Source organism: Canis lupus, chromosome 17 (genome assembly GCF_048164855.1).
Source record: "Canis lupus baileyi chromosome 17, mCanLup2.hap1, whole genome shotgun sequence".
In the NCBI taxonomy this organism is placed as follows: Eukaryota; Metazoa; Chordata; class Mammalia; order Carnivora; family Canidae; genus Canis; species Canis lupus.
In genome coordinates this window covers 33,377,841-33,390,822 of record NC_132854.1, presented here as the reverse complement: position 1 = coordinate 33,390,822, position 12,982 = coordinate 33,377,841, and the positions used below count along the sequence as shown (strand labels likewise).

Below are 12,982 nucleotides of genomic sequence, written 5' to 3'. Positions count from 1 at the left end.
CTTTGATTCGCTCCCTTTTGTAGCAAACAACTTATCAGAGAATACCTTATTTTTGGGATTTAGAATAGTTGCATCAGTGAAGCTGAAAAAGAGTTAATTTCTTATACTCAAACCCAGCATCTCATTATCTCTAAATCTGCCTCCATTTGGTAGCTATAGCTGGACTTTTTCTAAGTCTCTATAGGGATGAAGCTCTGTGTACACTTTTAGATGGTTTCGGAAGTGGTTAAAACAGCATCCGGTAGATGATTCTCTCATCGAATACTCACTTATGCTTTTCTGAAGGATCTTTAGTGACCGAGTCTACGGGCCAGAGTTCATCATTAGAAAATTAAAATGTATTTTGGGGTAAAACCATTGTTTTTTCCATAAGTGATAGTATATTCTCCCACTTTGGGCCTGTTCTGAAGTAATTTACTGTCCAGTGTGTTATTCCGTTTGTTTTCAACATACTGATAAATTATACATGATGTATGTCCCACTTCCTTTACTTTGTTCACAATCTCCTACAGGATTGTGTCAGCAAAAGGGCAGGCTTTGCAATTTGCGACCTTTCTGAATAAAAGAAAAAAAAAAAAAAAGAAAAAGAAACCATCTTGCTCTATAAACAAAAGATTTCGTCTCCAGCTTTCCACCATCCCCATTCTCCTTACCCATGGCAACCCATTCTGCTGGATAGTCTTGGCATCTTGATATTGAGACATTGAGACATCAGATAACCTGTAAAAGCTAAAAATCCTCTTCACCCTCCTTCTGCCTGGGCCATTACACAAGCCCTCATGCTTAGAGATGTCAGAGTCCCAGCCGGTGTGAAATGGTGATGCTGTCAGTCAGCAGGAAAATTTTCTGCTTCTGAAAACCTCTCTCAGAGCTTCCTCTGTGCGGCACCTCCAGCTGCCTTGGAGCACCGTGTCAGTGTATTAAAATAGCTCTGGACTGATGACTTCACGAGTTCTCACAAACAGGCCAGTTGGCACAACTCTCATGCAGTCTGCTTCTGATGGGAGGACATTTTTTCTTTCCCCACCACCCCTAATATGAATATTCAGTTTCATTTTGACTCTAGAGGAAGCCTCCTTTGTAAGGTGAAATTCAGCACAAACCTCATGCAAAAATTTCAAAAACCTGCAAAGAGGCCTAACTAAAAGAGCTAACCTATAGCCAAGATCAAGCATCCAGAGTCCATATTAGCATTTGTTATGCTAAACTTCAAGGGCATCAAAACTGCTGGGTATATCAGCCTTATATAATTTTTCCTTATTTCATTCATTTTAGGGCCAAATATCCTCCTGAAGAAGATTTGTGATAACTGATAATTTCTTTTTAAGTTCTATTTCTCATGTTTACTCCTTTTCCACAAGAAGGCTGGCTGGTGTAAGATATCATCAAAGTAAAAGCTAATTACCACTACACCTAATGATTAATACTTAAATGGTTTCTGAAATCTAAAAAAAAAAAAAAGTGTAAGGCATTCATGCAACGGAGAAGGCATTCTGTATTGAATTACCAAATTTTCTTATAATGTTTATAATTTTAACTTATAAAATTTTTCACTTCCTCTTATAGATACCACATGCTAGTAACAAAATACTCTATAGAAAAAAATAGGACCTTTTGATGTTCTGGCATCATAACTCAGTGCTACGTCCACACTGCACTTTGATTCCAAAAGAGAGCATTTAGATTAACTGCTTCAGTGCCCAATGGACACAAGATTTATTCCCGGAGAAAAAGCTCCCATATGATTGTATGGACACAGAGCTAATGAAATAATTTGGTTCACTGGTTTAAGATGGTTCCTCTAAAAGGGGTGCAATCACTGTTCCCAAAAGAGAGAAAAGCACTAACATTCTACTCCCACCACCCCTCAATTCCTCTGTGTCTGTCACAAATAGCATCTCAATGACACAGCCATCTTGCAAATAGGATGGTGGGAAATCACCTCCCTCCATCAGTCCCAAACAAAACATTACAAAGGAATCTTCAGAGAATACATGGGCACATATATGAGAATGAATTTTTAAAATGCAATTTACAATGATTTGTTCATTCCATTAATATTTGCTGAGTATCTAGCATGTGGCAAGTACTATCTACTGCCTTCAAGGATTTCACTCACTCAATCATTTTTAGTTAGGTATTATATAGCCACGTAGCCTTAACAAGATGAGACATAGATTGCTGCTATTTTTTTCTTTATGTTAATCCAATGATTTAGAAAATTTGATTTTGAGAGTATTAGCCAAGGAAGTATTAGATTCCCTTAATTATAAAAACCAGGGCCATTTTGGGCATAGTCCTGAAAAATAACCATGAAATTAGAGTTATTATGCCTCTCTCCTGCAGGAGCTAATAAACAAAGATACAATGGAGATTGTGAATGCTGAAAGGTCAACTATAAATGTCATTACAGATATAATGATTCACACAGTGATGGAATGAGCTAGGTAGTTTGTGACATCAAATTTCAAAACCATAAAGGACCTTAGAGCTAGTAGAGATCTCACTTTTTACTAATGATGCCTAGAATGATTGCGTGCTTTGTGCAAATTCACATAGAAATTGTTAATCTGGAATCAACTTAAGTTTTACTGATCCTGTGTTTTTCCAATCATACTACTCTGAGTCTAATAGTCTCTCTCTCACACACACACAGACACACACATACATTATATTACTATGTGTCCGAATCCTACACAAAAACGCATATGCATGCCTGCCTCTGATTTGTACACATACACTACAGTATTCTGTGTCTGATTCATACAAACACACAGACTGTATTACTTTGTTGGGTTCATACATACCCATACACACATATACATTCCTCTACTCTTGACACCCACATGTATATACATGTACACTATACTACTCTGTATCTGATTCATATGCATACATGTGCACATATATGCATACATCATACAACTTACAACTTTATACAACTTACTCATATATATATCATTGTTTTGCATCATATATACATACACACTTTACACTGTGTATTTGATTTATATGCACATTCTATATATTGGTATACTAAAATGTATAACAATATATCATATTCAGGAAAAACCAAAAACAATATATCATGTTCATATTCGAAACATTTTTTTCAAAGCAAGAAGTTCAAATGTGAAAGACATTTTGGGGGCTATTTCAAAGGTATTATAATTTATATTAAGTAGTAATTTATCTGGACTCTCATTTACCTCTATCAGAGTTTCTATGGACTATACAAGAAATGACACATATCTAGGTATATATGATGATATGGAAATCTGGTGAGCCCTTAGAGTATCCATTTGCATGAAAACTTCTGTTTTTTGGCTCAAGGATAAAGATTTTAGTATTGTGTTTAGTATTGTGTTACACTGCATTCCATATTGATGGGGTGAGGACGTATGCACAGCCACCAGAGATGAAGAACAGTATTATGCATCTTTGCTTTAGCACAAATTTCCAATTTCTGAATCCATAAAGCAGTGCAGGAGTGATGTGGAAAAAGTGTCTGAGCTACATGGCTTAGGAGCAAAAGCTACAGAGTGACCTAAAGGAACATTCCCCCAAGGGCTGACATTACAAAGAGTTCCAACGATCCTTCTAGATAAACAAAATTAGGGTTCCTACTGGAGTTATAATCAGTAATGGTGAGACCCTCTCAGAAGTTTTACAAAGAGAGGACAGAAGCACCAAGAGACTGAAATGGAGGGGATTCTTCATAACAATTAAGTGATGCTATGATTCATCAGTTCACATACAATGGCCCTGAATATCTATGGATAAGGTCTTCAAAATACCTCTATTTATTTTCTTAGAGCTGTGTGCTTCCTTTTTTGGAATAATATCCCATATTTTTTAAGAGTTGACTAGTGATCTGAATGCAGGCTGAAATGGAGGAGACTCTTCACGGTAATCAGCTGATGGACAGATTCGTCAGTACACAGAAGATGGCCCTGAGGACCCAACCCTTAGAAGAGATTTTTTTAAAGGGGCTGGAAGTCCTGCAAGATGGAGGTAGGTGCACAAACAAAAAATGTGGGTTGTTTTAAGTGATGAGGCCTATCCACAGTCACAGTCTAGGAATCCCTCATGGACCCAGAGAGGACACTGAGCAGAGGAGACGACTATGAAGAGGAAATGGAGATGCCTGCATGGTGGGGAGTGTTCAGACTGTACTGTGTTATTCTCAAAAAGTCTACTGAAGCAGATGGCAAATATTTTGAACACTTGCTTTCTTAAGCTACTTGCTCTAATAGTCCAGTATGCTTTTTTTAAAATCCATCAATAGCTTTCCTTTATTATGAAATACAGTCATTACCAACTCATACACATTATGTTGAAAGAGCCGATATAGTCCAAGTATAAGGTACTGCCTTTACAATCATTTTAGAGAAGAGTCTCATTGTTTTAATTAACATAGAAAAACAAAAAACCACACTAAGGAAATGGTAATGCAATCTGAGCATATACCTCTTGGTATCAGGAAGGAGAGTCTCACCAAACACTGAAAAAATCAAAACCAGCTGCTCTTTGAGAAAAAAGTCCTGCCAAACCAGAGAACACCATCACCCCAACCTAGAAGACACTCTAATAGGTTCCTAGTTAACTCTTAAAAATAGGGCATTATTCCAAAATAGGAAACATGGAGCTTTAAGAAAAAAACCATAGGTACTTTGAAGACCATGGTAAAGACCTTATCCATAGCTCAAGATAAACATCTGCTACGGATCCAAATGACCAAGCCCTGTGTAGACCTCTTAAGGGACACAATCAGAGGGGACACAAATAGCTAACTGCTTCTCAAAAACTGGGATGAGAGCCCTGTCAAGGAATATAAGAAAACACTAAAAAAATTAGCAGGTCAAGACAAACTAATCATCAGGCCTGACATGAAGGAATTTGTGAGTAACCTCTCAAAGTGGTTTAAAAAAAAAAATTGCTTAAAAAGATAAAATCTTTGGAAATAAAGTAAGACCTTCTGTAAACACCTATTTTAGATGAGAAGAGGAGGAGGAAATGAGAGAGAGAGAGAGAGAGAGACTCAGTAACTGTTTCCTTGGTCTTTATCAGGAAAAGTATTAAGAACACTGCAAATACAACTTATATTTTGAAACAGGTTGCAGGAACTAAATCGTGATTAACTTAAGGAAAAGTCTAAATCTGATTATTAAACTAGATATAACAAAAATCTGATTGGTATTATCACAGAGTTAAAGACTCAAGTGGGGATCTCTGGGTGGCGCAGCGGTTTAGCGCCTGCCTTTGGCCCAGGGCGCGATCCTGGAGACCCGGGATCGAATCCCACATCAGGCTCCCGGTGCATGGAGCCTGCTTCTCCCTCTGCCTGTGTCTCTGCCTCTCTCTCTCTCTGTGACTATCATAAATAAATAAAAGTTAAAAAAAAAAAAAAGACTCAAGTAATTTGTAAACTGTTGGCTAACATAAAATTTTAATTACGAGCAGCCACTACACAGAGATGCTAACAGGGTGCCCAGCCACAGAACTATCAAAATAAAGGCCTTCCAAATATTGAAGAAACAACATATTGAGGGACAAAAATAAACAGGAATTAATGATAGAATATGGTTGAGCACTCACTCTACCTGAAAGCAATCAAAGACTAGTTTTAAAAATCACATTGTGCCATGGTTACAGCAGTAGACAAATGACCAAGAAACAGACATATAAGCATGAGGGCTTCCGGTAGACAGGTGCTCAAAGTGGTCTTATTTAACATTTTTATAAATGATGTGGATGAGAAAATGCACAGGAAAGCAAAAAGTTTGTATTAAATTTTTCTAGTTACAAAAATGCAACATAACAGAGATAACCATCCTTTCAGCATCAATCTGACAAACGTGGTACAATGCTTTTAACCAACTTCCACTTAACCAACTGTCCAGATTAACCAATGGTCTCCTTCCTTTTGTTCATACTGACTGATGCACCTGGAATGTTCCAACCAGTGGGCTCCTTCCTGAGCAAACTGAGTACCCTTACTGCAATCAACTGAACTAATTTGTAGTAAGAGCATATTTGATCCTAAATCTGTTTATGCAGTTTACACCTTATTATAATGTGATTTTATTGTCTTATTACTTAAGTGAAATAGGATGAAATGATGCATAGTATCTGTTCCTATAAAGTTGAATGCCTCGAAAATTTTCAAAGATTAGTTCATAAAAAATATAATTTTTAAAAACTGGCATCAAATATGGTACAGGCATCATAACTGTACAACAATGGGAAGAATAAACCATAAATAATGGCAAAAGTATGTCCAAGTTTTTACTTCAAAAAAAATCTGAATAGACAACCCACTATGTGTTTAATTTTGGTAAGAAACACTGAACCCATCTGTGGATCCATACTGGAAAAAAAGGTTTGTCAAAAACAATCTATTTATAAGTTGTACATTTGAGTAAAGTATTTAAGATATGTATACATCATTTTATGTTCCTCTACTGTTACAACTTTTTTGACTAAATGACCAACTATTGAATTTTATTTCTCTCATTGATAAGGCTACACGGTATTTATTAGTATGCCTACTTTGTATCAACCATTATGATAGGGACTATGGATACAAAGAAGAAGGTTTTAGCCCTCCAAAATGCCAAAATTTAATGGGATAGAAGGACATGCTAACAAATAATAGCAACTATTATACTAAGCATCATAAGGGGCACCTGGGTAGCTTAGTCAGTTAAGCATCTGACTCTCCATCTCAGTCCAGGTCTTGATCTCAGGGTTGTCAGTTTAAGCCCCACATTGGGCTCCACACTGGATGTAAAGCCTACTTTAAAAAAATGAAAATACTAAGCATCCTAAGTAAATGTTTAAGTGTTGAAAAAAACAACAAAAAATGAGCTTAGTCTAGAGAGCAGTATGGTCTGTGATAATTCAGATGGGGCCAGAAGAGTGAGTGCAGGCGACTGTATTAAAGTGAGAAGGCTCATTCTGACAGCACATGTGCAAAAGCTGGGGCATGCTAAGCAGCACCAGGGCTCCCCAGACACCACAAGTTCCCAAACTGTGAAAAGACTGGAAAGAGAGGGTGGGTGCTGTATCATGAGGGACAAAGTTACCGGAGTTCCAGACCATAAATTATGGGGAATCATATTTTAAACAAAAGAATGACAGTCATACTTGTATTTCGGCAAAGCATGTTTTCTAAACAGTTTAGAAAATGAATGAAAGTAATACAAGAAGACCTCAGTTATGAGAATCTGAAAATAGTCTACTGATAAAATAAAACAACAGAACAATACTCAGGAGGTGACATCAGCCTGACTGAGGAGAGATCCAAGGAGTGAGTGATAATGAGTCAAAAACTGAGAGCCAAGGTTTGAGAATTCAGCAACTGACAAAGATGTATGAACAAAAATAGGAAATGACGGCATTTTGAAGAAATAATATAGTTTTGAACATGACGACTTTGAAATGCTATTATATATCCACATGGAGTATTTAATAGAAAGTCTGCCATCTAGGTTTTGCAATCAAGAGGTGAAGATGTCTTTTTAGGATTCATGACTGTGTGAAGAGAATTTGAAGATGCAGAAATAAACAGGCACACTAAGAAAGGAGAGAGAGAGAGAGAAGAAACACTTCTGAGTATCACCTTTAGGGCCAAAAAGAAAAGGAATAACCCATATAGGAGACTAAGAATTAACCAAAAGGAAGAAGCAGGAACATGGGAATAGTATGAGAAGGGAATTTAAGAATTATTTAACCACATCAAATGTAAAAGCGAGGTCAAATAAGACCACTAATGAGGGCAGCCCTGGTGGCGCAGTGGTTTAGCACAGACTGCAGCCTGGGGTGTGGTCCTGGAGACCCTGGATCAAGTCCCACATCAGGCTCCGTGCATGGAACCTGCTTCTCCCTCTGTGTCTCTGCCTCTCTCTCTGTGTGTGTCTCTATGAATAAATAAATAAAATCTTAAAAAAAAAAAAGAAAGACCACTAATGAAACCACTGTATTTTATTAACAAAAGAAGTTTGAGCCTGGTAGCAGGTGCGAAGTTTAGGTACCTTAAGTGGGAGTATGAATTCGAAGATAAAGATGTAGAAACAAGTTGTTTTAAGAAGCTGTCCTATAACTGAAGAAAAAGAGAGAGGATTCTTCCTTAAGAATGGAACAAAGTAAAGGAAAAAGTTGTTTGGGTTTTTTTTTAGATGATGAAACTTTAGAAATTCTTATCAGTTCAGAAGTCAATGGAGATGAAAATGAGCAGGGAGACGTGGTGAGGGCACTAACCTCAGAGAAGCCAGGAAGGAACCAGATTCTAAGAGGACCACTGTCAGGACAGTCCCAATCCAAAGGAACTCACCTGCCTCGGAGCTGGAAGGAAGAAGGTGGATAGAACTAGACAGTGATAGGACCACAAACCAGTCACGTGAGAAGCTGAAGAAGTTCTTGACCTATAGACCCCTATTGTTTCAGTGACCAAAAGAATGGCCTTTTTTTTTTTTTTTTTTTGGTAGAAAGAATGAGAACAGCAATGAAGTTTTAAAACTCTCCCTGTGGGCAATACAGGGGACCTCTTGAGGCTCTGGGAGTGGGTCTGAAATATTTCCCTTATGGATAAGTAAAAGATCATTCAGGTCATGATGGAAAAATTATCAGTTTATATGTTTATAGGATCATGGATGACAAGTTACTAATAAACTCAGGGCCCCAAAGTCACTATGAACAACTCACAGAAGACATTTTTCTAATATACTCTTAACCACATAAAATAAGCAACAAAACATAAACATAAGCCAAAGAGAACTGAAATTAAAAACATACATTACCTTTGCAGAGTTGTGATGCTCTACATAGTATTAACCACCAGACCTTACTAAAGACATGTTAAAGATGACACCTAATTACAATTTAATGATTACGACAATGCAGGAGGGCTAGGTGTTTTGGTATAGAAACGTAAGCCAAATAAATTGCCATTGATTTTATAATACAATTTCTCCATCTAATCCTGACAGAAGTACACCCAGGTATATCACATTAAAACCTGAGAGAAATATAAATAACCTATAGAAAAGGAAATAGCACTTCTTTATGTGGCAGTTAGTAAACCTACATAAAATAACTCCTTAATCTGTGGGAGTAAACTTTTGAATTGCATAAAGTTTAAAAAATTAATGGATAGCAAACTGAAATGGATTTAATAGAAACAAATAGTTTAAGAAATTAACTGTGGGAACTATGCTAAAAGGTCAATCACATCAGGGCGCTATCAGAGATAGGACTCTCCTTGGCTGGTCATGAGTTTGACCCTGTATAGTTATTTTATCCTAAATTGATGCTGATGGAGAAGAATGAGAACTCTTCATGTATTAAGAAAAGAATGTAAAATACAATGTTAATCTAATAAATACATGTATTTCTCAAATTTGCCTTTCCCTTGGAACTAGACAATCTACCACAGAAACTTACATTACAGAATGAAAATGCAGGGGTAGGGCTCAACCTTCTCAACTCCACCTGAGTTCTCTCTCTGTAAAGGAAACTTCCCCTGGAAATAAAAATTTACCTGGAAATAAAAAGATGAGAGCAGATCTATGCTACCTATCTTCTCACGAAAATACATTCCACCTTTATTATTACTTAACTGTTTGCACATTATCATGCTTTTATTTTTTTTTAATTTTTTTATTTATTTATGATGGGGGGAGGGGGGCAGAGGGAGAAGCAGGCTCTAATCTGGGAGCCCAACGTGGGACTGGATCCTGGGTCTCCAGGATCACACCCTGGGCCTGAAGGCGGCGCTCAACCGCTGGGCCACCTGGGCTGCCCATGCTTTTCTTTTAGACCTGTTGGCACTTAACAGAATCTGGCATAGGGTAGATGCTAATTAAAAAGAAAACTTAGGGCACGGGAGTGAGAAACATGAGTAAAAGTGACCAAAAGGTACAAATTTCCAGTTATAAGATAAACAAGTCCTGGGGATGCTAACATATAGCACCGTGCCTATAGTTTAAAATACCATAATTGTATATTCAAAAGTTGCTAAGAGATCTTTGAAGTTCTCCCCACAAGAAAAATATGTGTTAACTACATGTGGTGAGGATGTTAACTATACTTATTGTGATGATCATTTCACAGTATACATAAATGTTGAATCATTATGTTGTACACCTGAAATTAATATGCTATATCAATTATATCTCAACACTTTTAAAGAAAAGTTAAAATATTATGATAAAAAATGAAAGCATGGGCATTATAAAAAAAATACATGAAGAAGTTTCAGGCAACTCCTGATCACTACCATTTCCAAGATATTCACAGAAGATATATAAATTTATATAAAAGATTACTCTCCTTAACTATCTACAAGAAACTATAAAACATAATATGTAAAAATAGCATATTATTGCTATAGTGCAAGTTCCAATTTTTGAAACTTTCTTGTTCTGAAATTAGCATGTGTGTTATCACACATTTAAGAGTAACTGATATGACATGTATTTAGCTGGATTTTTTTTAACTTAGGGATTCTAATCACATGATTTCAAAATACAAGATTTTTTAAAGGAGTCAAATACCATGGACTGAGGGTAGTAATGTTGACCTTTGCAATTCCATAAACCTTTCTGAGACATTTCTGAGACATAGGAAGTTCCAAATCCTGCTCAACATTGCTTAAGGAAATGCTTTGTTCAGGCAGTTTTTAGAGAAAACAGTCAATAACCATGCTTGTGCCTTTGAATTCAGCTGCACCAGCTGCTAACTTAATGACACTGAAATTAGGAAGCTTTGTTCTAATGGTGGCCACAGAGGCTCCTTTGGTATACTTATATTTCCCAAACAAACCAAATCTTTTTTTAAAAGGCACACACCAATACACACATGTCCAGAGAATAAATTACTAGTAAAATGAAGTAAGTCAAAGACCCCAAATATAAAGTGCAAGAATTCAGGAGGGCATGCTATGTGAGGAGAGAACTACTTCAACGCCTAAACTTCAATTACTTGATTTTAAAAGCAGAACGTATTTCTTCAAATATTTTCCTAAGAACATGGGGTCTGCTTTGATTCTGGTCAACACTATTCAATACTGCATGGATAATTTAATAATATTAAGAGTGGCATCAAAGCTGCAACAAGAAGTAATGTGTTGCTAAACCTTGCAATCTTTCTTCCTCCATTTTAGACCTCCATTAGAAGCACCACAGCAAGATTCATCACCCAGCTTTGCGTATCTGTTTATTCACATTCAGAAGGTATTTTCCACACGCTGAGAGGCGGCAAAAAGTACAAAAGACTCAAGTAAAAACAAAATCACTGATTCAAAACTAAAAATACTGTGTCTTCTGCTGTTTTCTCATTCTTAAATATTGGGGGTGGGGGGTAGCATGCATGCAGATGCATGCACGTGGATACTTTGCTACCTGTAGGTACTTTTTTCCAATAAATCAACTCTGAAATATCGAAGCATAGGAGATGACCCAGTGAGAGTTTATAAACTGGTACAAGATCACCCTGTGTCCCCTCCCTTCCCTGCTCCCAGAAAACAAAATGGGCCATGGGACTGAACAGAAGACCTGGCAGTCACGCTGTACAAGTCCTCTGGGACAGCCTCCACTGACTTCCATCCCACGAGTCAGAGTGTCTCTTGTCTTTATGACCTAACTGGACTCTGAGCTTACCCAAAACTCAGGTATTGGTAGGACTCAGGTGAGTCTGTGGTACCTGGAGAAGTGAGATCTAAATTACTAGTGCTAACCAACTTTATCCCGACGGCTTAAACTTGGCTAGATTTGGGATGCCCCTGAATTTAACAGGGAAGCAGACAAATGAGGAAGTGACAGGCCATGCTTGGAATGTTCCTGGATATCAGAAAGGCATAATTTTTACACAGGATTTGAGGCACAGCAGAGCAGTATGCCAAGAGGGCTCAGGTGTGATTCTATTCAATTCAACAAATATTTATTATGCATCTTTTGCCAACTCAAATGTAAGAAGGATTCCAAATTGTATTTATATCCTCGGGATATAACACAACGCTGGAACAGACAGCAGGCACTTAATAAATATCGAAGAAAGGAAGAAACGGAAAAGAAATAAAAGGAAGGCAGGCAAATAAGGAACTTCTGCAGAGTAGGCATTTGCTAGTACTGAGGATACAAAGATGAACAATACTGCAAATGAGCTTCAGAGGTGCTAGCTAGAGATTTAATCAGGGTCTCCCCCTACCATTTTCTAATCCAGTTTTGATTTAATCAGCTCTTTTTCTTGAGACATCAGACAGATAAATGAAAGTTAAACTAGTTTGGAAAAATTAAGCTGCAGGCTTCTGTTGCTACAATTTTGAAAACAAGAAATTAAAACAAGTTTTAAACCCTGGCCACACATGAGAATCATGTAGGAAACTTAAATTTTGCCAGCCATTGGTACCTGGGTCCCGTGTGGGATTAAATTACCAATTAAATTACAATCTCCAAGGAGCAGGTAAAGGCACTACCATTTTAAATATGCATGTGATTCTAATCTGCATCAAATTATAAGAACCACTGCTCGGTAAATAATGGTTACATTTTTTTGCCCAGGATCTATTATGAACTTGGTAAGCTACAATAGAAATTTAACCTATATTTTAATAACCATGAGTATGTTGATAGCTTCTACAGCAATATATGAAATTCTTTTGTTTCAGCAAACATTATCTATTTTACCCTTCTGACCAAAAAAGGCAATGGAGAAACACTAGGACACTGACAAACCAAAAATTTAAAAAAAAAAAAAATGCTTTAGATATCCAGCTCAGCACACTGGCACAAAATGTCTCTAAATAGCTGAGAAATAATTGCAATATAATTAAAGGTGTTCAAACACATGATTCTGACATTAATTTGAAGATTACTTATTTTGTTAAAACTACCTATACTTTTTTTAAAAAGCAGCTCTATTCATAAAAGCCCAAAATTGAAAAGAACCAGGATGTTCCTAAATACTCCATTTTTAAAAAGTA

At 36.9% G+C, this 12,982-nt stretch overlaps 1 protein-coding gene across 13 annotated transcripts in view; it reads right to left on the bottom strand.

Annotated features, from left to right (window-relative positions):
- Window positions 1–12,982, bottom strand: part of KLF12 (KLF transcription factor 12) — a 590,400-nt gene that overhangs the window by 363,306 nt on the left and 214,112 nt on the right. The window contains exon 1 of one of the 13 annotated variants that reach the window (XM_072782796.1): window positions 654–914. The exons of the other annotated variants lie outside the window; for them this stretch is intronic. The gene's annotated coding sequence lies outside the window, so the exon portion shown is untranslated. Of the gene's footprint in view, window positions 1–653; window positions 915–12,982 lie in introns of those variants that run through there. 13 annotated transcript variants of the gene reach the window in all.